Here is a 5,364-nt window from a genome sequence, read left to right as displayed (position 1 = left end):
AATTGCCGGTTTACAATTTTTTGCAGAAAATATATTTTCTGACTCCGAAAGACCTACTGAGTCCAAAAATCATAATTAAATTCTCAAATTCTCATTCTAACTTTTTGGAATCTATTTCGGGCAATATAATCACTTACTTAACCGGTTTATTAGTTGTGGTTCTTACAGCAATCACCTTTATTCACTCGTAACATAGTGAGTACAATACTCTTAGTAAAACCTGAGGCGGTTGAGCGAATTGCGCTAAGTCCTGTCAACCATAGCATTGACACTTTTGAATTCATCCGCAATAATTTCATGAGCTTTGTAGATAACTTGCATCGGGTAACAATATATTTATGCATTTTAATTGACAATGGTCCTTTGCCTTTAGTTTAGTGTTATCTTAGACAAGTGGATAAACTCGACTTCTCATGTGCTTTGAACAATGTTGGTATCTCGTAACTTATTTGCTTGATTTGTACAGATATATGTTCTGATGTATAGGGAGCAACACTGGTACCTGATGATTGTGGATCTGGTATTCTATAGGCTTATTTACCTAGATTCTGCAAAGAAATCATCGGAACATGAGGCCAGGATTGCTCAGACAAAATATGTGGTGAGTACACACCGCATGACCTTTACCTACTCCTCATGCACTAATAAATGACTTCCACCTTAGTTGTAGGTCATATTTTGCTCTGCCTCTTTGTGATCCTCATTTACTTAGTTTCAATCATCAATTTAGTAAGCCAGTGTATAGGGAGCAAATACTCTGATTTGGAGTTATAGTTTCATAATAGTATATAGAACTAAGAACTTAATATGCAGTAGTGGGTAGGTGCTAAACCAAAGTTACTTACAAGGACAAATATATTAAGTATACAATTTCAAAATTATTGACATTGTATTTTAGAAAAGAAAGAGAAGCCTCTTGTACTAGCAATATTGAATTGATTTATAGTTTCACTTTTCATCCAAAAATTCAAAGGTAACAATCATAAAGCCAAAAACCATAAAAAAGAAAGTCCGACTAAATTGTCTACTGCTATGAATCTCTACTCTAGTTTTTAAGCTCCTGGGCAATTAGAACAGCCAAATAAAAGCCAGGTTCATCTACAAATTCAGCCAAATCAAAAGAATGAGCATCTGCAACAATTTGTAAACTTGTCCTATCAGGTAGGTCTGAAACTATAACTTTCGGATATTGCTTTTGTTGCTATTCTAACACTAGTCTCCCTTGCAGATGACTGATAATCACCCGTCCACCTACAGGTCAGATCCAAAATTACAGAAAGAATAAGAAGTATTTAGAGCTCTAACCTAAGTTTCAAAAGAGGAAACAATAATTAAGCTAAAATATATGTGCAATAAGAAAATCTATCAAGTTTTATCTACTATGTTTGGTGCACTGTTCTAATACACTTGAAAATTTTAGCTTCTATACTAAAGTAGTACCTAAGGAGTATTAGAAATTTGACATTTTTAATCTATCCTCTTATTCAAACTTCAGTTCAAACAAATTAAGAGCCAGGCTTTGGTAAAAGGTGTAGAAATCTTGGAATTCAAATAGCATTCTCTCCAGAGAAATTTCATTTAATGGGGCAAAACATTATTCAAAGCTTGATGAAAGACAAGATGTGTGAAGAAGTATAGATGTTACAATTAAAATTGCAAAACGTTTTAATTTCTATCTCATAATACATGATTAATAACCAAACTATATCTACACTATCATCCTTCCTTTAACCAATTTTGGCACTATCAAACTTTTTGTCATCCAGATAAATAGATTCTTTTGAATGATTTTTAAGAAATGTGTGTAAAACATGGTGCATAAAAATCAAGTCCATTTTCAACCACACAATTTGTAGAGAAATGCAAAGTAACAAGGAAAAGAACAAACTTCAACCACAAAAGAAAAACTTACCAGGTGAACATTTCTTAGCCAAAGATCCCAAAATCTAATCAAGTTTGAAGGGCAAAGCAGCAAGAAAATAGAGAAAAATAACATCAAGAGGAGCCCATTTCTCTGGAACATACACAATCTCTCCTTGCCAACACTTAACCTTATCATATTTCTCTTTAATAAGAGCCAATATCAGAAGTGAATCGTGCACCACAAAAAGAGACTTACACAAACCCACCAATGTATCCACAAACTCGTCAGTCCCAGTTGAGACTAAGACCCTTGAACCCTCTTCAAAATTCCCAGCAGATACAATACGTTCAATGCTTCTCCTGAATTCTGCATTAGAATTTAACTCAACAGAATCAAGTATAGACCAGTCCTTTTCAACAACTTCTTCAATGTAAACAACAAATGCAGAACCCTTAGGGATTGAAACTTGGGCATCTGTGTCTGACTCAATGGCTTGCAGAAAAGTTGAAATAGGCTTAATGGGTTTTATTTTAGGGAATTTGATGAAAATTTGAAAGTGGTGCACAGAAATTGTGATTACACTTTGATTATGTAAAATCATTGCTCTTTCTTTCCCTGGCAATGGCGCCAAAAATATGATGCCAATACCATGGTTCACAACTTCGCACAACTAACCAGCAAGTGCACTGGGTCGTCCAAGTAATACCTTACGTGAGTAAGGGTCGAATCCCACGGAGATTGTTGGTATGAAGCAAGCTATGGTCACCTTGTAAATCTCAGTCAGGCGGATATAAAATAGTAATGGGGTTTTCGAAATTATAGTAATAAAAGAAGGATAGAAATACTTATGTAAATCATTGGTGAGAATTTCAGATAAGCGTGTAGAGATGCTTTCGTTGGCCGAATGGCCAGCCTCCCATGGAGGTCTAGAGATCTAAAAATGATCAAAAGATGATTCCAAAGATGGTTCAAAAGATGTCTAATACAATAGTAAAAAGTCCTATTTATAATAAACTAGCTACTAGGGTTTACAGAAGTAAGTAATTGATGCATAAATCCACTTCCGGGGCCCACTTGGTGTGTGCTTGGGCTGAGATTGAGTGTTACACATGTAGAGGTCATTTCTGGAGTTGAACGCCAGTTTTGGTACCAATTTGGGCGTTGAACTCCACTTTGCAACTTGTTTCTGGCGCTGGACGCCAGAATTGGGTAGAGAGCTGGCGTTGAACGCCAGTTTGCATCGTCTAAACTTGGGCAAATTATGGACTATTATACATTTCTGGAAAGCTCTGGATGTCTACTTTCCAACGCAATTAGAAGCGCGCCATTTCGAGTTCTGTAGCTCCATAAATTTCATTTTGAGTGCAGGGAGGTCAGAATCCAACAGCATCAGCAGTCCTTCTTCAACCTCTGAATCTGATTTTTGCTCAAGTCCCTCAATTTCAGCCAGAAAATACCTGAAATCACATAAAAACACACAAACTCATAGTAAAGTCTAGAAATGTGAATTTAACATAAAAACTAATGAAAACATCCCTAAAAGTAACTAGATCCTACTAAAAACATACTAAAAAGAATGCCAAAAAGCGTATAAATTATCCGCTCATCACAACACCAAACTTAAATTGTTGCTTGTCCCTAAGCAACTGAAAATCAAATAGGATAAAAAGAAGAGAATATACTATAAATTCCAAACTATCAATGAAACATAGCTCCAATCAAATGAGCGGGACTTATAGCTTTTTGCCTCTTGAATAGTTTTGGCATCTCACTTTATCCATTGAGGTTCAGAATGATGATGGAGTGCTCTTGATGTTCCACCCTTAGTTGTCCCATGTTGGAACTCAATTCTCCTAGGAAGGTGTTGATTTGCTCCCAATAGTTTTGTGGAGGAAAATGCATTTGAGGCATCTCCGGGATCTCATAGTGATGAGCTTCAGACGCCTCTTGAGCTCCATGAATGGGCTCTCTTGCTTGCTCCATCTTTTTCCTAGTGATGGGCTTCTCTTCCTTAATGGGAATGTCTCCTTCTATGAAAGCTCCAGCTGAGTAACATAGATGGCAAATAAGATGAGGAAAAGCTAGCCTTGCCATGGGGGATGACTTTTCGGCTATTTTGTAGAGTTCATTAGAGATGACTTCATGAACTTCTATTTCCTCTCCAATCATGATGCTATGAATCATGATGGCCCGATCCACAGTAACTTCAGATCGGTTGCTAGTGGGGATGATGGAGCATTGGATGAATTCCAACCATCCTCTAGCCACAGGCTTGAGGTCCAATCTTCTTAGTTGAACCGGCTTGCCCTTGGAGTCAATCTTCCATTAAGCTCCTTCCACACATATGTCCATAAGGACTTGGTCCAACCTTTGATCAAAGTTGACTCTCCTTGTGTAGGGGCGTGCATTCTCTTCCATGTTTGGCAAGTTGAACGCCAACCTTACATTTTCCGGACTAAAATCCAAGTATTTCCCCCGAACCATTCCTTTTCTAGAGGATTCTCCGGTCTTAGGTGCCATCAATGGTAATGGAAAAACAAAAAGCTTATGCTTTTACCACACCAAACTTAGACTTTTGCTCGCCCTCGAGCAAGAGAAGAAAGAATAGATGAAGACGAAGAAGAAATGGAGGAGAGGGAGAAGGGAAGGTGCTTCGGCCAAGAAGGGTATAGAGGGATGTGTTGTATGAGTATGAGGAAGAATGGAGGGCTTTATATAGGGAAGGGAGGAGGGTGTTAGGTTCGGCCATTTAGGGTGGGTTGGGTGGGAAATTGATTTTGAATTTTGAAGGTAGGTGGAGTTTATGAGGTAGGTTTATGGGGAAGAGTGGGTGGATGTGAGTGGTGAAGGGTTAATAGGGAAGAGAGATGGAGGTGATAGATGAAGGATTTTGGGGAAGAGTGTTTATGGGATTGTGTGAAAGAAGGGTGAGAAGAGGTGAGTGGAGGTAGGTGGGGATCCTGTGGGGTCCACAGATCCTGAGGTGTCAAGGATTTACATCCCTGCACCCAATTAGGCATGCAAAATGCCTTTGCGCACACTCTGGGCGTTCAGCGCCAGATTGGTGCTTGTTCTGGGCGTTGAACGCCCATTTGTGGCCCATTTCTGGCGTTGAACGCCAGAACCATGCTTGTTCTGGGCGTTCAGCGCCAGCTCTTCTCCAAGGTGCATTTCTGGCGTTCAAACGCCCAGATGCTGCCCATTTCTGGCGTTCAGCGCCAGAACCATGCTCTGTTCTGGCGTTGAACGCCCAAAACATGCTTCTTACTGGCGTTTAAATGCCAGTAAGGTCTTCCTCCAGGGTGTGATTTTTCTTCTGCTGTTTTTGATTCCGTTCTCAATTTTTTGATTTATTTTGTGACTCCACATGATCATGTACCTATAAAGACATATAACTAAGAAAAATATAATTAGATAAATAAAAATTGGGTTGCCTCCCAACAAGTGCTTCTTTAATGTCAATAGCTTGACAGTGGGCTCTCATGGAGCCTCACAGATGT

General features: G+C 38.8%; 1 pseudogene; it reads right to left on the bottom strand.

The window, feature by feature from the left end:
* The window catches only part of LOC107621050, a 9,344-nt pseudogene continuing 4,995 nt past the window's right edge, over positions 1,016-5,364 (bottom strand).

This window comes from Arachis ipaensis, chromosome B10, assembly GCF_000816755.2.
Source record: "Arachis ipaensis cultivar K30076 chromosome B10, Araip1.1, whole genome shotgun sequence".
In the NCBI taxonomy this organism is placed as follows: domain Eukaryota; kingdom Viridiplantae; phylum Streptophyta; class Magnoliopsida; order Fabales; family Fabaceae; genus Arachis; species Arachis ipaensis.
This window is presented reverse-complemented; position numbering and strand designations above follow the sequence as displayed.